This window comes from Protopterus annectens, chromosome 7.part0 (genome assembly GCF_019279795.1).
Source record: "Protopterus annectens isolate FY-2018-M chromosome 7.part0, PAN1.0, whole genome shotgun sequence".
Taxonomy (NCBI): Eukaryota; Metazoa; Chordata; order Ceratodontiformes; family Protopteridae; genus Protopterus; species Protopterus annectens.
In genome coordinates, this window is record NC_056739.1 from 1,939,107,225 (window position 1) to 1,939,130,910 (window position 23,686).

A 23,686-nucleotide genomic window follows, 5' to 3' on the forward strand; every position below is an offset into this window, starting at 1 on the left:
ATGTAGACATCCAACAGCTGTGTTAGTATGACATTAAAAGAGTATTTGTAAGACTTAGGAAGCTAAATATAGGCAAGACTGGTATGCATAATGCTCTTCTGTTCTATACTGTTCTTTCCCCAGCTGCCACTGAGTATGAGTTCAATCAGCAAGCTCATGTTGCGCAATTGAAGCGACTGAGGGAAGCAAGTGGTCTGTATGTAGCAGAAGAGAAGTGTTATTGTCACATTAAAAGTTAAAGATAGCTTTTTTTTATCTTTTTTTGAGTTGTATCAAATTGACCATGCATATCCCAACTGTAAAAGCAAGTATGCATGCATTAGTCAGTAACACAAACCAATTGCAAAAGTCCAATATTTGACTGTAGTCAGAGGTTGTAGGTTTACATACACCAGTTCACAACTATACAATACTGTTATTTCTTCAATAATATTTAAATTAAATTAAAAACTCAATACCAGTGGCACAAATGTCCTGCTGTAACCTGTAATCTGTATAACTGGGGCACTCATATGTGCAATATATGCACATTTTAAGGATTACTTTCAGCAATTTTTTGAGTAGTGTGTATCTGTTAGGACATATAATTAACTCATTATATCTGATGTCTCCAGGTGCATCTGCAGTTATCTCCTACTGACACCTCTAGGCTTCAAATATTGCTTGTTCATATTTGCATCAATAATTCCAAAACCATGCTATGTACAAGATTTTAAAAGATTTTATCTTAAAGATTACCCAGTGGCAAACTCAACTGCATTAATATTGGACCTCTGTCTAGTGCAGGCAAATAGATATTAATTGTTTTTTTTTTTTTTACGATATTAACTTATATAGATAAAATTTTCACATTTTTCTAAATATCTCAACAACCAAATAACACAGACAGAACTCCTTACCTTCATATGAATGCTCTCTGCTAGTTGAATAAAATGCTGCTGACAGTATGTGTTTAAGTCGTGTGGTTGCTGAGATATTGTAAGGTGTTTACAAAATATTGCAAATGTAATAGTTATTGGGCAGGATTCACGAAGGCTTACACGGAGTTTAAGAGTAGTGTAAGCCTCCATGTAAGCCTCCCGATCCAGGAACAGCCCAAACCTCCATGTAAGAGACAGCTAACACATCTCTTACATGGACTGGGCGTGGAAATGCTCAATACCTCATTTGCAGCTCAAAGATATGCAAATGAGGTATTTGAGCGATCCAAGAAGCCGAAACCAGTCCGTGTAATGGACGTGTTAGCTGCAGAAATGTACTCAGCTGACAACTGAGTACATTTCTGCAAAATTGACAACGGAGCTATGTCAGCTCCAAATAAAGGGTGCATATGTTTCATTTAGCATGCCAATGGCCAAATATGTGGCCATTGGCATTAAAAAGTGTTGCAAAAGTATTTTAAATAACTTTTTTTTTGTGGGATTTTCATGTGTAACTGCAGCGCACACCCGCGCAAATGGGGTGCGCTGCCTAAAACTGAAAACCGAAGCTTATAAGCCCACAATTGTGGGTTTAATATATTACATGGAATGACAATGCAGGGACTAGCAGACCAAAAACAATATGGCCTCCGTGTAGTGGTTGCCAAGGGGGGGAAGCTCCGTGTAAGAAATGTAACTAAGCATTACTAGGCAATCCTATGTAAATGAGGGTTATAATACTGAATCACACTGCCACATAGGTAATGAGCACTTTCTGAGTAGTGAAAGAGTTATAGAAGGTGGAGGAACAGAGTAAGAGGTAGGTGACATCACGGGGGGAATGATAGAAATAAATGTATCAGATTGGAGGGCAATGTAACGTGACAGATGACAGACAGACATCAGGGAGAGAGGTGTGTCCCAACAGAACACTAGGAAAGTCAAGAAATAGAGGGTGCACACTATCCCTACACTCAAACTTTCTTGATATACGTGCATGCGCGGATGTGCGTGCGTGTAAGGCAGGTTCAACATGTGGGAATGTGTTGCAAACCGTTTACAACGGTTTGCGCGGGCGTGCACGTGTGTGAGGCTGTGTGCGCACGTTTTACCATGAATCAGCCAAGTTCACACCATGTAAGGATGTGTGCGCACATTTAAGTAACTGTGAGCATGCTTAAGCTGGTGTGCACATTGCTCCCCTTGAGGAAACAGAAAGGAAAAAGGAAACAACCAGATTATAGGGAAGCTGCCAGGGGATACTGCTGCAGTTAAGTGTTGGAAACAATTGGAAGCAGGCAATTACACAAGCAGACTAGAAGCCCAACCCAGTACTTAAAACACTGCAAACAGCAGTGCAGGCTGTTTCTCTCAAGAGATACTACAAGAAAGGAGTAAGCTATCAGAATTGAAAACTGAAAAAAGCTGAACTCAGAGCAGAAATGCTAGGGGCTGCCATAGCTGTTATAATCAGGCATAGGCGAATTGCTGAGGGTGGTGACAATGCAGATGCTGACAGACAATCCAGAGTGAGGAGAAGGAGGAGAGTATACAGGCCCAGGGTCACCTACCATGGGTTACATGAGCTGGAGATAGTAGAGCACTACAGAGTGGACAGAGACCTTCTGCAGCAAATTGTTGAGCTGTGCAGGCCACGTCTCACACACAGAACCAACAGAGGGGAACCCATCCCAGAGGAAACCAAGGTATGTGTTGGCCTAAGAATACTAGCAACAGGTACCTTCCAGAGACCAACTGGCGATATGATGGGGATATCACAGGCATCAGCCTCCAGGGTACTGCACCAGTTCCTGGATGCCATGTCAGCACATGTCGGTGATCATGTATATTTCCCCAATGCCCGTGAGGTATTGGCCAGCAATATGCGTCTCTTCCAGCAAATATCGGGATACCCTGAGGTACTGGGTGCAATAGACTGCACGCACATACACATCGAAGCACCAGCCGGTGAGCGGGGTAGGGCCTACATTAACCGCAAGGGCTTCCCTTCCATCAACTGCCAGGTCGTGTGTGATGCCCAGGGCTTAATAATGAATGTGTGTGCTGGCAGCCCTGGGAGCTACCACGATTCACACATCTGGCATCTGACGCAGCTGTACCAATCATTTGCCAGTGGGGACTTCCCACACGGACACCTAGTGGGGGATGCAGGTTATGCACTTGAGCAATGGCTGATGACACCCATCAGAAATGCACACACACCTGAACAGGAATGCCATAATGAGGCACACGCACAAACACGTAATGTCATAGAGCATGTGTTTGGGATGCTCAAGTCACGGTTCCAGTGTCAGGACTTGCAGTACACACCAACTACATGTACCCAAATGATCATGATATGTGCTATGCTACATAATATGATCCTGCGGAAACAGCTGCAGCAGGACCAGCATAGGGCTGGGCCAAACATACCCCCACCATTGCCAAGGCCACCACAGGCAGAGGGTGACTCGGAGGAGGAACAACCTGACCTTGCCCCAGTAGGCAGAAGGAGGCGTGCTCAGTATGCCCTGGCCTTGGCAAAGAGGCAATGCATAGCACATACACTGGCTCAGTAGGAACACTGGGACTGATACCCCCTCCGACTCACTCATATAGTAACAGGGATGCCTAACATGACACAACCTGCTTCCAAACATATACAGGGAGTGTAGTATGTGCATCCGACAGAGGCAGCCCTGCAGCACCACCTGAGGCATCAATGCCATGTGTTAAGTAATGTAACACCATGTACCATATGCACACCTGAGGACCCTGACTAACATCCACCCTCACCAACCATAAACCACAAAAACACAAACCCACCTTCATAGGTACCACAAGGGATAGGAACCTAGATGTAATGCTACCCAATGCCAGAAGTATAAACAGCAAGATGCGTGCAGTGTAAACGCACACAGTATAGAGAATGTAGATATCAGTGCTGTAATAGAAAACTGGGTCAAAGCCCACATCAGCACCCTAACACTACCAGGTCATACCTCATACAGTGATGTACATGTGCAAAAACATGGAACAAGCTACAAAACGAGGGTGACTAGCAATAAATGTCATGGATAACCACACCCCCATGTTGGTACCACAACAAGAAGCAACATGGATTAGCCATGGTCAAATACCAATGGCTAAAACTGCCTACTACTATATAGCTTGCTGCAGACCACTGTCCTAATAGTAGGAACCGCACCAGGCCTATGTTCATAGGTTCATAGGTTCATACTAGGCTATCTTCCCTAGGGCATTTATAAGCCTAGCCCAGAGTTTTGTGGCTTCTGCCACCCCTTTAGTTTGAAGGATAATATGCCCATTATTTTGCTGTGCGTCTGTCAAGCAGTGACACTGAGGTTATCCCTGGGGTATACCTGCGATCTCCCATCCATTGGTCAAGATTTCCCTTGAACAAAGCCAGTGAGGTGCTCTGCCCCACATGTACCGGGATGTTGTTCCACAGCATAGGGAGTCTCTGGGTGATGAATCTGTCCCTCCAGTACATCCTATTAATAGCCATGTTGAGGTTTAAGTCTCTTGCCCTTGTAGTTCTGATGGACTTAGAGGTTTTGAGGTGAAGCACATTCATTAATTCCGGGTTGGACATGGCCTTGTATGTCAGGCACAGGTCACCTCTGAGCAGACGGTAAGCGACTGAATAGAGCTGGAGTTCCTTCAGTCGGGCAGCATAAGACATATTTTTGAGACCCTTTATCCTTCTGGTGAGGAATTTTTGGGTCCTTTCCAATTGCTGCAGGTGTCGGGTCAGATACATTCCGAATGGGGCATTGTACTCAATCATTGGTCTGATGAGTGATGAGTACAGGGGAACAATGACCCCCCTTGATCTAGATGTGAATCCCTGCATGATAAGGTGGGCAATGTAGAAGGTCTTCCTAACTACTTTGGCAACGTGAGTATCAAACGAAAGGTTACTGTCAACCTGGGTGCCTAGATCCCTGATAACCTCTTCTGTGCTTAGAGGATTGCCACCTATATGGTAACTAGGGGTAACCTTGTTTTTCCCGAAGGGTATGACTATGCATTGTTTAGCGTTTAACTTTAGGCCATGGCTCTGGCACCAGTTATCCATTTCTATGAGACCCTTCTGAAGGATGTCTGTGTCAGATGGGTTTTCAACTATGGTTCCCAGTTTGCAGTCATCTGCAAACTTTGTCAGCCATAATCCTCCTGTGTCTGCTTGTACTTCTGAAAGGTAGATGCCGAACAAAAGGGGCCCAGGACTGAGCCCTGTGGGACACCACTTATGACAGGCTTGGAGTGTGACATGGCGCCAGCAACTCTGCCCCTGTGGGTTCTGTCACTTAGCCAGTTTGCAACCCATCTTGTGACGTACGGGTTTACATTTAAGCTGGTGAGTTTTTCAATGATACCCAAGTGGGGTATTGTGTTGAAAGCCTTTGCCAGGTCAAGTTAGGCTGTGTGGACTGCCTTGCCCTTGTCAATGGCCTTGGTGACTGTTTTGAAAAAGTCAACCAAGTTTAAAAGGCATGATCTGCCCTTGACAAAGCCAAACTGGGTTGGATCCAAAGTCTGCAAGTCCCCTATGTCTTCATTTATGAGTTCCATTATGATCCTCTCCATAGCTTTGCAGACCAGGCTTGTCAAGCTGATGGGATGATAGTTTCCGGGGTCGGTGGAGGCACCTCCTTTGTGAAGTGGGACCACTGTTGCCGTACGCCACTCCTTGGGTACGTATCCTGAGGTGAGGCTAAGATTAAACAGCTGCCCTAACTGCGGGTTTAATTCCTCATTGAGTTCGTGGAGCACACAACCGGGGACACCATCTGGTCCCATGGATGCTGTGTTTTACGCCTTGGATAGAGCAGTTCTCACCTGAGCATTTGAGATGTTTGGGGGGCTACAATCCTCTGGTATAGATATCTCTCCTTTTGGGGGGGAGGGGGGGAGAAATCTGCACTGAACCTGTCAGCCAGTATGTTGGCAATGTATGTAGGTTCAGTGATTTTTACATCATTTTGAACTAATTCTGAGCATATCTGGGAGTTTCCTCCCAGGTTTCTAACATAGCTAAAAAAGGCCTCATGATTGTCTTCTGAGTCCTTAGCGATTTTTCTCTCAAAATTTGCCTTGGATGATTTTATGAGAGATCTCAGTTTTGTACTTATAATGAGCAGGGGTGTCTTCCCTTCTACGGATTTTGCTCTATCTTGTAGTAGCTCCTTCCTTTTGTTGTAGAGCTTGTTTATGGCTGGGGTCCACCAGACTGGATGCTTGTCTTTGGTAAAAAGAGTCTTTGTTTTGTTTGGGATTGCCTGATCCATGCAGTCCTGGAGGTGCTGGTAGAAGGCATTTGTAAGTGATTCAGTGGCTTGGGTAATGGTTTCTGCTGGCTTGGGGGCCTTGAAAGAGACCACACCAGTCTTTAGAAGTGTGAAGTCGGCTTTTGAGAAGTTCTTCACTGTGGTCTTTTTTATCTGGGGTGGAGGTGGGATGTGGACTTCCAGTGAGATTAGTTTATGATCTGATCTCACCAATGATGGGTATACTTCTGGTGTTGAACATTGTGACCCCATGTTCGTGATGATGAGATCTAGTATGTTGTCTCCTCTTGTGGGGATGGTGACTAGTTGTTCCATGGCATTTGAGTTTATGAACTCTAGGAACATTTGGGCTAGAGTGTTGGGGCTTGAGTAGTGATCCCAGTCTATATTTGGATAGTTGAAATCACCCAGTATGATGGTGTTTGGAGATACATTTATCCCCATCCAGTGTTTTCAGGAAAGCTGTGTGAGGTTCCTGAGTTTGAGAGGGTGGCCTGTAACATGCTACAAACTGCAGAGCAGTCTTGCCTACGGTTAATTGCACCTGGATGGTCTCCGATGCATCGTGCGTTGCCACCAACCTTAAGGTGAGGGTGTCCTTGATGAATATGGACACCCCACCCTCCTTTCTTGGTGCTGTCCGGATTTTGGGGCCGGAACGCATGATATGAGGTGACACCTGATAGTGCCAGTGTGCTGTCAGGAGCCTTGAACCAGGTTTCAGTCACAGCACAGACATCGATTTTCTCCATACTGAGAAGGGCTTAGGGTGCATGCATCTTGAGGTTGAGACTTCTGGCATTGAGCAGCATTACCCTTAGTTTTTTTCCTTTTTTGTGTTCTAGGGTGGTAGGTTTAGAATCTTAGCCTTGCCTAAAAAAGGCACAATGGGAGTGGCAAGAGCCTTAGCCAAAATCCGGAAGCCCAGGGGTGACAGGTGCAAGCCGTCCCTTGCGAATCAGCATGGCTTGTCCAGCATGTCATCCCAGGCAGACAGACACTGGATCCCCTTTGACTGACACCATAGATTAAGCCAATTATTACAGCTGATCATCTTGTCTCTGTATTGTGGCATCATTATTGGTGAAGGTAGGATACTGCTCAAGGTCAGGGTCATATCTGCCTGGGCTACATAATCAGAGAGCTCCTCTATGTCTCTTTTCATGTAGTCCAGGGAGGTACATCTCAGGTCGTTCACACCAGCATGGACAATGACTGAGCCATACTTGTACTTGCAGTTGAGTGACCTGAGTGCTTGCATTATGTGGTGGATTCCAGTGCCCGATAGGCAGCTTACTGTGACCTTCCCCTTACTCAATCTGGTGAGCGGGACGTCAGTGTGTCTGACTATGGAGTCACCTATGACGAGTGTGTCTGGCATTGTGTTTGGCCTTAAGGGCTGTGACTGTTTGGCACACTGACTCTGTGGTCTATGTGTTGCATGTGCTGTGCCCTGTGGAGGCAGTTGTTTGGGTGTCTGCTTTGGTGGCCTCTGCTGTTTTGGTAGATTTATGATCAGAGCCTCCGAGTATGTCTTTGTGTGTTTATGTGTATGATTTGAAGTTGTGATAGTGCTATGTGAGACTGGGTTTGTGGTGTGTGTGGTTACCTTCTCCTCCTCTCTGGTCTTGCCAGTCCTATGTTGAGAGAGCTCAGCCTCCAGTTTGGCTATATAGTTGCATCTCTAGCATGTATTTGTGTTTTGTGGGAGAAGGAGAGGGTTGTCTGTGTACATGAGGCAATTGTAACATTGCCTCAATATTCCCAGGTTCACCAGCTGAGCAGGAGAGGACACTAGCAACTGATCCCTTGACATGCTAGAAGGAATAGACAAAAAATGTTGGAATACAGGAAGATATCAAGCCCCCCAAACCACATTATATTGCTTGACTGACAATACATACACATACACCATAGTTTCATAGTTTCATAGTTTACTACTAGGCTATCTGCCCTAGTGCATTTATAAGCCTAGCCATAGTGATGTGGCTATTGCCACCCCTTATAGTGGTAATAAGTGTACAGAATAGATCCTGAATATTGTGCCTCTGACTTAGTAGTGACACAGGGAGGACCCCTGGAGTAAACCTACAATCTCACATCCAGTTGTCCAGATTTCTCTTGAAGAGAGTCAGTGAGGGACTCTGTCTAACATGAACTGGGATACTCTGCTAAAGTGTGAGAAGCCTCTGAGTTATGACTCTGTCCCTCCAGCATGTCCTATAGATGTATGTGCTGAGGTTCAAATCTTTAGCTCTCATGGTTCTGGTGGATTTGGATTGCTTGCAGTGGAGCATGTCCACCAAATCCTGATTGGACATGGTCTTGTATGTCAGGCATAGGTCACCTGTAAGTATGCGGTATGCTACTGAATAAAGCTGGATTTCCTTTAGTCTGGAAGCATATGACATGTGTTGTAGACCCCTGATCTTCTTGGTAAGGTACTTTTGGGGTCTCTCCAGCTGTTGCAAGTGCTGGGTGAGGTACATACCAAATGGGGCTTTGTATTCAATCATGGGCCTGATAAGGGAGAAGTATAGTGGTACAATGACCTCCTTTGATCTGGATGGAAAACCCTTCATGATAAGGTGGGCAAGATAGAAAGTCTTTCTAAGCACTTTGGCAACATGGGTGTCAAACGAGACGTCACTATCTACATGTGTCCCCAGGTGTCTGATTTGTTTTCTGTGCTCAGTGGGTTGCTGTCTATGTATTGATTTGTGGGTACTTTGTTCCTCCCAAAGGGGATGACTACACATCAGTTGCATTCAGTTCCAGGCCATGATTCTGGCACCAGCTATCTGTCTTTGTGACGGCATTCTGTAGGATGTGTGTGCCAGCTGATGCATTCACTATGGTGCCTAGGTTGCAGTCACCTGCAAACTTTGTCAGCCACAACCCTCCTATGTTTGCTTTCACATCTGAAAAGTAAATGCCAAATAAGAGGGGTCCCAGGACAGATCCTTGTGGGACACCACTTGTGACTGGCTTTGAATCTGACAAGGCACCTGCAATGTCGACTTTATGGGTCCTGTTTCTTAGCCATTTTGCAACCTATCCTGTGACATATGGTGTTATATTTCAGCTGTTGAGCTTGTCTATGATGCCTGAGTGGGGTATTGTGTCAAAGGCCTTAGCCAAGCGCAGGTAGGCTGTGTGGACCGCGTAGCCCTCATCAATGGCCCTACTGACAGTTTCAAAATAGTCAACTAGGTGCAAAAGGCAGGATCTGCCCTGTACAAAGCTGAACTGGGTGGGATCAAGGGTCTGTAGGTCACCAATGTCTCTGTTTAAGAGCTCCATAATGACTCTTCCCATAGCTTTGCAGACAAGGCTGGTTAAGCTTGTGTGGTGGTAGTTGCCAGGGTCTGTGGAGGCATCTCCTTTGTGGAGTGGGACCACTGTTGCTGTACGCCAGTGTCCAGGTACATATCCTGTAGCAAGGCTAAGGTTAAATAGCATTTGTATATACGGATTTAGCTCCTTCTGGAGTTCACATAGCATGCAACTGGGGATACCATCAGGTCCCATTGATGCTGTGTACTTGTCTTTGCTGAGTGCGGCTCTCACATGGACATCCGAGATGACAGTGAGGTTACATTCAGCTGTGATAACTATCTTCTTTTGGGGGTGAGGGAGGGGGAAAATTGCACTGAACCTGTCTGCCAGAATGTTGCCAATATCTGTTAGGTCACTGAAATATATGTTGTTGTGTACCAACTCTGAGCATATCTGAGGGTTCACACCCAGGTTTCTGACATAACTGAAGAAGGCAGTGTGGTTATCTTCATTGTCTTTGGTGATTTATGTCTCCAAGTTGACCTTGGATGTCTTTATGAGAGAATGTAGCTTTTTACTAGTGCTGATCACAGCTGCCTTCCCTTTAGGAGATGTAGCTCTGTCTTGCATTAGTATCCTTCATCTGTTATACAGTTTGTTTATGGCTGGGGTCCACCAGACAGGCCACTTTCCCTTGGTGGAGAGGGTCTTGTTTTTATTTGTGATTGCATGGTCCATGCTTTCTCAGAGATGTCCGTAGAAAGCGTCTGTGAAGGAGTCACCATTGTGTGTTGTGGTTTCCACTGGCCCAGTGAGCTTAACGGATACCATCTCAGTCCGAAGAAGTGTGAAGTCAGCTTTTGAGATGTTTGTCACTATACTCTTTGTATTATACTAGCACTGACACAAGTGTAGACAATTTCCCGGAATCCATCAAACAAAATGGACATGCAAAATGTAACACTTCCACAAGAGGGGTAAGCATACTGGATGTGATAATCAGAAATATGTGTACTGGATGTCAAGATGAGAAGTGTATCTCTCACTGGTAAGACCAGACCATAGAGTAATCACACTGTAGTTACACATCCCGACCCCAGTCCCTGGCCAAATTACCACAGTGAAACACATGTATAAAGCATAGCTTGCACCCCTACAAACCAATGTGGAATCCATGAAAAGTTCTGTGCAGGTCCAGAATATGGGACACACTGCAGAACATGTTATACAGGCATACCATGAACACAGCCAAGAGTGCTTGGAGTCTGCAATCGCAAACAACAAGACACAATGCCATACACCCAGGCATCTGGCATGCTGGACTCCAGCAATTACTAAACCATTGAAGGGAATGTGGAAGCTACCACATGATAGATCAAACATAAAAGGTGAAGTAATCAGTAATCACTAGTATGGCAATACAATGTGTCCACACATACAATCCACTAAGGCCAGGCAAAACAAGTAGAATCTGTGAATCCAGTGGCAATGTGACACCTGTCCCAAGTACACACACAACAACAACTCACCCCAATAAATACAAATGTATGTGATAGACGCAACCAGGTAGCCAAACCGGAGCCTGAGCACCCCCAAATCAGTACTGTCAAAACTAGTCAGGAGGACAAGGTAACCACATACACCACAAACCCAGTCCCACATAGACCTACAACGACTGTAAACCAAACACATAAACACAAAAACATTCTCAGAGGCCCTAATTACAAATACACAACACCAACACAAGCCTCCAAAGCAGACACCCAATAAAATAACCTCCAGACATAGCACATGTAACACATAGTAAACAAAACTGGTGTGCCAAACAGTCACAGGACAGAAGGAGAAACAACATGCCTGATACAGTTGTAATAGGTGACTCCATAGTGAGACATGCTGCTGTTCCAGGGATGGCTTGCACCTGTTACCCATGAGTGTCTGGATATTGCCCAAGGCTTTTGCAACTTACAGAGATCCTTTCGTAGGCAAGGCCGAAAAGACCAACCCACCACCATAGAAAACAAAACTGGAAAGAAACAGAAGGGTAATGCTGATCAATGCCAGATGTATAAACCTCAATATGCATGCTCCTGAGGCCCTCCCCAGTATGGAGAACATCGATATCTGTCCAGTGATAGAAACCTGCTGCAAGCCTCGTGACAGCACACCAGCACTACCAGGTAATACCACATATGTGTTATGGCCACAAAACCTGTAACAAAACATAAAAGGAGGGTGAGTATCCATATTCAGCACAGACACCCATACGTCCAGTTAACTGACAATGCTTATGTCATTGCAGTCCACCCATGTGCAACTAACCGTAGGCAAGACTGCTGTATAGTCTGTATCATGCTACAGACCACACTCTCACACACAGGAACCCCACCCCACTGTCCTGAAGACAGTGGACAGTATGAATGTACCACCAAATACAAAACAAGGTACACACAAATTACCACATAGGTGGTAAACCATTATGTGTGGAAAGAGTAATCAGGGACCTAGTGACACAAGTGGACAGTCACCTGCTATGTGACAGTCACATCGCCAATTTGTCTAGGAAGACTGTCTATATTGGACACTGTATCATGAAAGGATTCACATCTACGTCAACAAAGGTCATTGTGCCCCTATACTGTTCCCCTATCAGACCATATTGTAATATAATGCCTCATTTGGGATGTACATTACCTGGCACCTGCAGCAGTTAGAAAGACCTCAAAGGTACCTCAGAAAGAGTCAGAAAGGGTCTCAAATATATCTCATATGCTGCCTGGCTGTAGACACCACAGCTGAATGCAGTCACATACTGCCTACACAGAGGCATTGTATGTCTGTTGTACAAGTCCATGTCCAACACAGAAGTAATGAACATGCTCCACCCCAGAACACTCAAAGCCATCGGAGCTGTGTGAGTCAGAGATGTCAACCTTAACACATAATCAAATAGGATGTGCTAGAGGGACAGATACCTAACCCTGAGTCTCTCCACACCCTGGAACAGAATACCACTACATGTTAGGCAGAGCCCCTCACTGACACTCTTTAACAGGAAGTTAGCAAAATGGATGGATAATTGTAGATGTACACTGGGGGTCTTTACTGTGTCATGTCCAGACAGAGGCACAGCTAAGTAAATCATAAATGGCCATAATATTCACATAGCAAGGGTGGCAAAAGCCACACACACTGTGGCTAGGCTTACAAATGCCCTAGGGTGGATAGCCTTGTATGAACATATGAACCTATTATGATACAAAGTGTACAGGACACTAAGGATAACCCCAAGGCTGCTGCAACTAATGGTAGTAAGCGTGTTGTGAATTCCCGGATATGCTCTGGATCACACAAATATTACAAACAACATACCAAATACACACACGTATTGCCAACATACATCCTGACAGGTGCAGTGTGCAAACCCCCCCCCCCTCATAATGCAAAATATCTTTTCCAGCAGACTGCTGCCTCCCTGACATTATGTCAGCCTTACCACAGGATATGTACCCAAAGAGCAGTGTACAACAACAGTGGTTGTTCTCAAGAAAGGCGTCGCCTGAATGGATACTAAAAACAACCACCACAGAATCCTGAGAAGCTTGGTCTGCACAGCTATGGAAAGGATCAGCATGTACAGCAGACATAACGATATTGGGGATCTATTGACACCCGACCCTACCCAGTGTGGGTTTATGAAGTGCAGACACCGCCCCTAAACATGTGTGACTCAGTTGAAACAGTAATTGAGGTCACTGATGAGGGCAATGTGGTCCACACAGTGCAGCTGGACCTTGCAAAGCCTTCCATACAATACCCTATGTGTTCAATATAGATATGCTCACCAACTTATATATACACCCCAATGTCACTAGAGGGGTTGCAAACCAGACCAACGACAGAACTGACATGGTCAGACATGCTGCAGCCATGTCAGACTACAAACCACATATAACAGGTATCCCACAAAGCTTGGTCCTGGGACCTTCCCCGTCTGGTATATATGCCCCATAGGTACAGGCCAACATGTAAGGACTGTGCCTGAACATGTTTGCAGAGGACTACAAACCGCCTAACATATCTGACACTCCAGCTGACACAAGCATCCCACAAAAGGGCCACATAGAAACAGACAACCGGTGCCATAGCCATGTCAGCGTGTTAAATGGAGAAAACTGTATAGTCAACCTCTGTGGATATACAGTAATTGACCAACAATTACCACATAGGTGTTAACCCATTACATACTTAACATGTAATGACAGACCTGGGTACACAAGGTGATAGATATCCTGCATTGGACAAACATGTGGCTGTAGTGTTAACAGAAACAATCCATATACCAACCTAATCATGAAGGTTATGACATCTAGATAAGGGGAGGTCATTGTGGTTCTGCAGTTATTCTTCATCAGCGTTACAAATGACCACAACAGCCCCTGTGGGTGTACCTCAGCAGACACCTCCATCAACTGTAAAGTCCACAACAGTACCTCACCAGGAGTATCAAAGAGCTTGAACACATGCAATGTGTTGCCTGATTAAACAGAGTGCAACTCCACACACTGCCATGCTGGCCACCCAGACGCAAGCTGTGCCTGATGTAGAAAGCCATGTCCAAGCTGGAATCAATGAACATGCTGCACCTTGTACAATCTGAATGGCAGTGAGCTATGCACATGAGGGACCTGAACCCCAGCACTGACATGCATAGGACAAGCTGTACTGCGTTATCCATAACACAGAAGCCACTCCCATGCATGAGTAAACTACCAGTACAGGTTATCCATAGAGTCACTCGTTGATTCTCCTCAACAGGAATCTTAATGAGTGGATGATAGATGGTAGGTTTACCCTGGGTATCAATGTTATGTCACAGGTAGACAGAGGCACAGTATAGTAAACAAGACATATGTCATGGCAAACTACACTTACAATGTGTCGAAGGACAAACACACTCTCTGACTAGCATTAGACATGGCCTAGGGCACATCGGTAGTGTTTGCCAATGTACACCTATGTTGTGGAATACTCTACTGATGTTGGATGAGGCTGTTGTAAGTAGTTCTTATCTGAACATAATGCAACATGGTCAGATAGGTTCATAGGTTCATAGGTTTATACTAGACTATCTGCCCTAAGGCAGTTATAAGCCTAGCCCAGAGTTTTGTGGCTTATGCCACCCTTTATATGGAAACAATACTGTGCCCATTAGTTTGTTGTGCCTCTGTCCAGCAGTGACGCAGAGACGGTCCCCGGGGTAAACCTATGATCTCCCATCCACAGGTCAAGATTCCTCTTGAACAGAGCCAGCGAGGTGCTCTGCCTCACATGGACCGGGATTGTATTCCACAGCATAGGGAGTCTCTGAGTGATAAATCTATCCCTCCAACATGTCCTACTTATATCCCTGCTAAGGTTTAAGTCACTTGCCCTACTGGTTCTGGTGGATTTGGAGATTTTGAGGTGGAGCATGTCCATTACTTCCTGGTTGGACATGGCCTTGCATGTCAGGCACATGTCACCTCTGAGCAGACGGTATGTGACTGAATAGAGCTGGAGTGTCTTCAATCTGGCAGCATATGACAGATGTTGGAGTCCCTTTATCCTTTTGGTGGGGGACTTTTGGGGTCTCTCCAATTGCTGCAGATGTCGGGTGAGATACATCCCGAATGGGGCATTGTACTCGATCATTGGTCTGATAAGTGAAGAGTACAGGGGAACAATGACCTCACTAGATCTGAATGTGAATCCCTTCATGATCAGGTGGACAATGTAGAAGGTCTTTCTAACCACTTTAGCAATGTGAGTGTCAGAAGAAAGGCCACTGTCAACCTGGGTCCCCAGGTCCATGATAACCTCCTCTGTGCTTAGAGGATTGCCACCTATATGGTAGCTTGGGGTTACCTTGCTCTTCCCGAAGGGTATGACTATACATGTTTTGGCATTTAACTTCAGGCCATGGCTCTGGCACCAGCTATCAGTTTCTGTGAGTCCCTTCTGAAGGATATCTGTGTCTGATGCACTGTCCACTATGGCGCCCAGTTTGCAGTCATCTGCAAACTTTGTCAGCCAAAGTCCTCCCATGTTGGCCTGTACTTCTGAGAAGTAGATGACGAACAATAGGGGGCCAAGGACCAAGCCCTGTGGGACACCACTTGTGACCGGCTTGGAGTCTGACATAGTGCCAGCAACTGTAACCCTGTGGGTCCTGTCCTTAAGCCAGTTTGCAACCCATCTTGTGACATATGGGTTCACATTTAAGTTGGTAGGTTTTTCTACAATACCCGAGTGGGGTATTGTGTCGAAAGCCTTTGCAAGGTCAAGGTAGGCTGTATGGACTGCCTTTCCCTCATCAATGGCCTTAGTGACTGTTTTGAAGAAGTCAACCAAGTTCAAAAGGCATGATCTGCCCTTGACCAAGCCAAACTGGGACGGGTCCAATGTCTGCATGTCCCTATATCTTTGTTTATGAGCTCCATTATGATCCTCTCCATAGCTGTGCAGACTAGACTTGTTAAGCTTATGGGGCGGTAATTACCAGGGTCTGTAGAGGCACCGCCTTTGTGCAGATGTGCACAACTGGACCCTAACCAGGCTGTTGTGCACACTATGGAAATGTAAAGCAGTGATAGGACTAAAGCCGAGGATACTGTCCACCACAGTGAAAGTGCTGAACCACTACACTATACAGTACTACAGTGGTAGGTCAGTATGAACGGATGTTGACAATTGTATGCAAAGTATCCCATGCAAAACCTGCAGGCACAGTATAATCCCTGTTGTGTTCACACAAAAAGCAGTTGGACAGTAACTACACAACATGGCACAGAACACACAACCATAAACTGGAGATATTTGTTGAAGGTCACACTCATCCACAAATGTGATGGGCTGCAGAGTTCAACATATGGAAAGCTCACACTGGGCATGCTCACACACTTTGATAAATGAGACATCTTTCACACAACATGCCATGGGAAGGCTGAACTGGGCATGCTCACACACTTAAATGTTCCTCTTAGCAACTGGGAAAACACACCACAGGATGCTCATTCCCCTTTCTAAACACTGATGATGTCAGCACCCTATAAGTATATCAGGAGAAAAGAAATCTCCCAGTAATCTGAATAGCGCGCTCTGATAATGCATCTTTGTCTAGTGTCATAACCTAGTTAGGTAGGGGTTTGAATCCAGCAAGTGTGTGTGAAGGGGGGTAAGTGTGTGTGTATGAAAGAAACATCCCTTTTGGCAACTGTGAAAACACACCACAGGATGCTCATTCCCCTTTCTAAACACTGATGATGTCAGCACCCTATACGTATATCAGGAGAAAAGAAATCCCTCAGCAGTCTGAATAGCATGCTCTGCTAATGTGTCCGTCTCTAGTGTCATAACATAGTTAGGTAGGGGTTTGAATCCAGCAAGTGTGTATGAAGGGGGGTAAGTGTGTATAAAAGGAGCATCCCTTTTGGCAACTGTGAAAACACACCACAGGATGCTCAATCCCCCAGCAATCCGAATAGCACGCTCTGCTGATGCGTCCATCTCTAGTGTCATAACATAGTTAGGTCGGGGTTTGAATCTGGCAAGTGTGTGTGAAGGGGGTTAGTGTGTGTGTATGAAAGGAACATCCCTTTTGGCAACTGTGAAAACACACCACAGGATGCTCATTCCCCTTTCTAAACGTTGATGATGTCAGCACCCTATAAGTATATTAGGAGAAAAAGAAACCCCCAGCAACCCGAATAGCACACTCTGCTAATGCGTCCGTCTCTAGTGTCCTAATATAGATAGGTAGGGTTTTGAATCCAGCAAGTGGCAAGTGTGTGCGCAGGGGGTTAGTGTGTGTATGAAAAGAACATCCCTCTTGGCAGCTGTGAAAACACACCACAGGATGCTCATTTCCCTTTCTAAACACTGATGATGTCAGCACCCTATAAGTATATCATGTGAAAAGAAATCCCCCAGCAATCTGAATAGCACGCTCTGCTAATGCATTCGTCTCTAGTGTCATAACATAGTTAAGTAGGGGTTTGAATCCGCCAAGTGTGTATGAAGCAGAGTAAGTGTGAATGAAAGAAACATCCCTTTTGGCAACTGGGAAAACACACTACAGGATGCACATACCCCTTTCTAAATGATATCACAATTAGTTATGGCATTTGATTCCAGCCATGTCACGTGTGTTTTGCTCACACAGAATGCCCATGTGCGTGGGTTGTTTCTCACAATAATGCATGACATTGATTAAACCAGTTATGGCAATGCACACATGATGTATGTGTGTGCCAAATACACATATGTACCTGTGACCTTCAGTAGTTACCATGTGTGATGCCTGCCACATGTGAATACATGGTATTTGCACAGGGTAACATTATGACTGTGGTCTTCTGTGCAGGTTCTGCATGTGGGATGTGTATATACAGTGTGAGATGTAGATGCTATCAACCTAGTAGTGAGGGATACACACCTGGTCTGGGGCATATAGTCTACATGTTGTTGATGAAAAGGTGCTGCATGTTTTCACCTGTTGTGGGAGTGGTAAGAAGTTGTTCCATAGCAATGCAGTGACCGCATGCTAAGAACCGTTCAGCTAGGGTGTTGTAGCTACAGTAATTCATTACCATTCAGTTATATGTCAGCTTTCCTGGTGAGGGTCTGATGCCAACCAAGGTCAGGGTTCTTCCAGCCTGTGTCACTTGCTCAGTGAGCCCTTCCATGTTCCCTATCATGTATCCCAGTGAGGGACATCACACATCAGCTGTAGTGGCATGGACAATGACTGAGTCATATGTGTCCATGCATCTGACTGACCTGTATGCTTGTGTTATGTGGTGGACCATAGTGCCCCATGAGCATATCACTGTGACCTTCACCTTGTCCAGCCTGGTGAGCATGACCTCACTGTACTGGACAATAAAGTACCTAACACAACTGCAGCAGTAGTGTTGTATAGCTGTACAGACTGTGCTTGTTTGGCACACAGGATTTGTGTGCTATGTGTTATGCATGCTGTGTTCAGGCCTAACGTATGCCTGTGTGCCAGCTGCAGAGGTGTCTGCCACTCAGGCAGGATGCTATGCTTAGGCTCCACGAATGGCCCGGTGTGTTTCCGTGCTTGTATTGCTGTCAGTGTAGGTCCACATCAGACTGGTATTGCAGTCACTGTAGAATTTCATGCCACCTGACAGGTTATGCCAGTACTGGGTTCAGAGTGCTTAGTCCACAGTTTGGCCATGTGTTTCCATCTCATACATGTGTTGTACATCCATGGGTAGGGGATAGGGTTGACTGTGTACATGTGGCAGCTGTGACATTACTACATGACTCACATATTCCACAACTGTACCATAGAGGTGACTGACAACTGACCTTTGCACATGCTACCATAGTATTGAGATTGCATTGGTGATTAACAGCACATAGGACCAATGGTGAACTAGATACATAGGTCCATAGGTTCATACTAGGCTATCTGCCCTAGGGCATTTATACACCTAGCCAGAATGTGTGTGGCTTTCACCATGCATTGTAAATCTATCTTGCTATGCCCTTTTCCAAGGTTAGTATACTGTGCCTCTGTCTAACAGTGACACATAAGTGATACCCAGGGTAAACATACAATGTCACATCCAGTCATTAATATCCCTCTTGAAGATAGTCACTGAGTGACTCTGCCTAACCTCTATTGGGATAATATTCCAGAGTGAAGGGAGCCTCTGAGTTATGAATGTGTCCCTCCAGCATGTCCTGTGTATATCACTCCTGAGGTTCAAGTCTTTCCAGCGTGTAGTCTGATGGGATCTGGATATTCTGAGGTGCAGCATGGCCATTAAGTCAGGGTTTGACATGGCTTTATATGTCAGGCACAGATTGCCTATGAAGAGGCAGTATGCCACTGAGTAGAGCTGCTGTTTCTTTAACCAGTCAGTATGTGGCATCTGTTTGAGCCCTTGGATCCTCTTGTTGAGGTACTTTTGTGGTCTTTTCAGTTGCTGCAGGTGTCTGGTAAGGTGCATGCCGACAGGGGCATTGTAGTCAATTATGGGCATGATGAGGGATGAGTAAAGAGGCACAATGTCCTCCCCTGCTCTACATGTGAATCCCTTCATGATGATGTGGCCTGTATAACATGTTTTCCTAACCACTTTGGCCATGTTGTTGTCAAATGAGAGAATGCTATCAACTTGTGTACCCCAAGGTCCATAATTCCTTCGTCTGCACTTAATGGATTAACACATATGTGGTACTTTGTGGTCACTTTGTTTTTGACAAAGGGGATGACTATACACTTTTTGGCATTCAGCTTGAGGCCATGGCTGTGGCACAAGTCGTGTGTTTCCAAGAGGCTCTTTTGGAGGATGCGTGTGTTAGCTGGAGAGTTGATTATGGCGTCCGATTTGCAGTCATCTGCGACTTGCTCAGCCACAGTACTTCCATGTTGGCCTGTACCTCTGATAAATATATACTGAACAAGACAGATCCCAGGGCTGAGCCTTGTGGGACACCACTTGTAACTGGTTTTGAGGCAGACATGGCTCCAGCAATTCTAACCATGTGTGTTCTGCCCTTGAGCCACTGTGCAATATCTGTAGTGACATAGGGGTTAATATGTACACTGGTGATCTTCCCTAGAATGCACAAGTGGGGTATTGTATCAAAGGCTTATGCAAGGTCCAGGTAGGCTGTGTAGACCACCTTCCCCTTGACAGTGGCCTTGGTGACTGTTTCAAAGAAATCAAACAGGTTTGAGAGGCAGGATCTGCCATTAACAAAGCCAAACTATGTATGATGACATGTCTGTAGGTCCCCAATATCTATATTTATGAGGTTCATGATGATCCTTGCCATAGCTTTGCAGACCAAGCTATTCAGACATATGGGGTGAATACTGTCCAGGATCCATTAAGGCACCACCTGAATGTAGAGGGACCACTGTTGCTGTACGCCACTCTTTGGCCACATATCATGTAGTAAGGCTGGGATTGAACAGTAGTGTTATGTCTGGGTGTAGCTCTTCTTGGGGTTCATGTAGGACACAGCCTGGGACACTGCCTGTTCCCATTGATGCAGTGTTTATTGCTTTGGAGAGGGCAGCTCTTACCTGAGCATCTGAGATGTCAGGGGGGCAGCACTCTGCTGGGAGAAATATTTGCCCTTTTGGTGTGGAGGGGGGAGAAGATAGCAGTGAAACTGTCCATTAGGATGTTGGCAATGTCTGTGTGTTTGGTATTCCGTGTGACATCTTGGACTACCTCTGAGCATATCTGGGTATTACCACCCAGGTTCCTAACATAACTACAGAAAGCCTTGTGATTATCCTCAGTGTCTTGTGGAATCTTCTCTCAAAGATGGCCTTAGACAATCTTATGTGTGCCTGTAGTTGTCTTCTAATACTCATCAGTGATGCCTTCACATTTTCAGAGTTTGTTGTATCATGTAGTAGCTTCATCCTTCTATTGTATAGTTTGTTTATGGCTGGTGTCCAGCACACAGGACGTCTGCCTTTGGAGGATTGGGTCTTGCTTTCATTTGGGATTGCATGATCCATGCATTCCTGAATGTGTCCATAGAATGCCTTTATACAGGTATCTGCAGTCTGGTCCATATTTTCAACAAGCCTGGGGGCTTTGAAGGTTTCCACATCATTTATGAGGAGTGTCATGTCATGCTTGACATGAGTTGTTGACTGTATTCTTCTGTGCAGGGGGTGGCCTTGGGATGTGAATATCCAGTGAGATTAGTTTATGGTCTGATCTTACCAGTGAGGGATACACTTCTGGTCTGGAGCATAGAGTCCCCATGATGGTGATGATCAGGTTCAGTATGTTTTCCCCTCTTGTGTGAGTGGTGACAAGTTGTTCCATAGCATATTGGTATATAAATTCCAGTAATCTGTGGGCTAGGGTGTTGGAGCTACAGTCATGCTCCCAGTCTATGTTTGGGTAGTTTAACCTACCCAATATAATGGTGTATGGACAGACCTATATATTTCCAACTGTTTTCAGGAAGGCCAAGTGCGGTTCTTGTGTTTGTGAGGGTGGTCTGTAGCAGGCTATAACCTGGAAGGCAGTTTTACCCATTGTTACCTGCATATGGATAGTCTCTGATGTTTGGTGCTTTGCCACCAACCTGGAGGTGTGGGTATCTTGGATGAATATCAATACACCCCCTTTTTTTGTGGTTTTGTGCAAGTTTTGGGCCTAAAAAACATGGTATGAGGTATAACTTGGTAGTGCTGGAGTGCTGTTGGTAGCCCTGAATCCGGTATTTGTTACTGCACAGATAGTGATGTTCCCCATGCTGAGGAATGTTTTGAGTGTGTGCATCATCAGGTTTAGAGTCCTGCAGTGGCATATATGACTGCTCACGTGGACAGATGCCAGGTAAGTCATATGCAAAGTGTCACAGGTAACGTACATGTGCACAGGAGAAACAGTGACATTCTGTCAAGTGAGACATGAACATACATATAGTAAGCTATGCAGATGTCACTAGGAGTCCACAGAAGCTGTGTAACTCTGCATGGCAGGTTGGATCAGTATTCCAGGGTAACTGCAAGGAAACATGCATGCAAACATAGCTACTGTAAGCAGGGCTGCATGTAGTCCATTGTACAAAAAACAAGCTGTACCACTATCAGTAGGTAACACTGCAAATGCTCACCAGCTGACATATGAATACCTATGTCACCAAAGGTGATACTTACCAGACCACGGACAGAAATGACATGGCCAGACACGCTGCATCCCACATGAACACATATCTCAAGCAACACAGACCTCACAATGTCAGTGTTCATAACAGGCATAGCCCATAAGGCCAAACACAATGTGTGACACACCTCTAATAGGTGATGCCATAGTCAGACACACTGACGTCCCGCCCTCCAGACTGAGCAAGGTGAGGGTCACATTTAGCTACCTGTTGGGTGATAGAATGTGCCACATAACACAAGCACTCAGGTCACTCCACAGCAAGTACAAGTATGAGGCAGTCATTGTCCATGCTGGTGTGAACAACCTGAGACGTACCTCCCTGGACCACATGGAAAGAGACACAGAGGAGCTCTTACATCACCCTCTCAAACTCAGGAATCCCATACAGCCTTCATGATGACACAGGAGAGTATAGATTTCTCTGCAAACACCATCATACTGGGTGACGTCAACTACCCAAACATAGACTGTGAACATTACTCAAGCCACAATACCCAAGCTCTAGGGTTCCCATAGTTCAGAAACTCTTTAGCTATGGAACAGGTAGTCAACATTCCAACAAGAGGGGAAAATATACTAGACCTGATCATCACAAACATGAGTACAAAATGCTCACCACTTGAAGTATATCCCTCATTGTTGCAATCGAACCATATACTAATCACACTGGAGTACTGGATCCCCCACATAAGCAAACCTCAAACACATCGATGTGTGTGTGGGAAATGCCCCTATTAGCAACTGTGACAGTACACTACAGGATGCAGATTCCCCTTTTGAAACACTGATGATGTCAGCACTCTGTAACTATATTACCTGAATTTAAGTTCACCAGTAATTCGTATAGCACGGTCCGCTAATGTGTCTTTCTCCAGTGTCTTAACATAGTTAGGTAGGGGGTTGAATCCTGCAAAGGGAATGTATGTGTGTTAGTATGAGTGGGGTTTGTGTGTTGCATAATGCTGTGAGGGAAAAGTGCCTTTTGCCAACTGGGAGAACACACAACAGGGTGCACATCCCTCTTCCTAAACACAGATGATGTCAGCACCCTCTAAGTACAGCATTAGAAAGGATTTCTCCCACTAATGCAAATAGCACACTCTGCTAATGTGTCTGTCTCTAGTGTCATAACACAGTTAGGTAGGGGTTTGAATCTTGCAAATGGAAAGTGTGTGTGCACAATGCTGGGGGTGGGATGGGGCTATGCACTGCAGGGTGCACATTTCCCTTAACAAACAGTGATGTTGACAGCACCCTATACAAACAACATGACAACAGACAATTGCCAGTACTCAGTATAGTGCTACATGCTACTGTAACACGCACATGTACCAGAATATACCTAGATAGTGTTTTGAAACCTGAATGTGGCAAGTGTGTGGATGTGGGATGTTTCTGTGTGTGCATTTCCGTATGGAAAACATGTTTGATGTGGCAATCAGGGTAC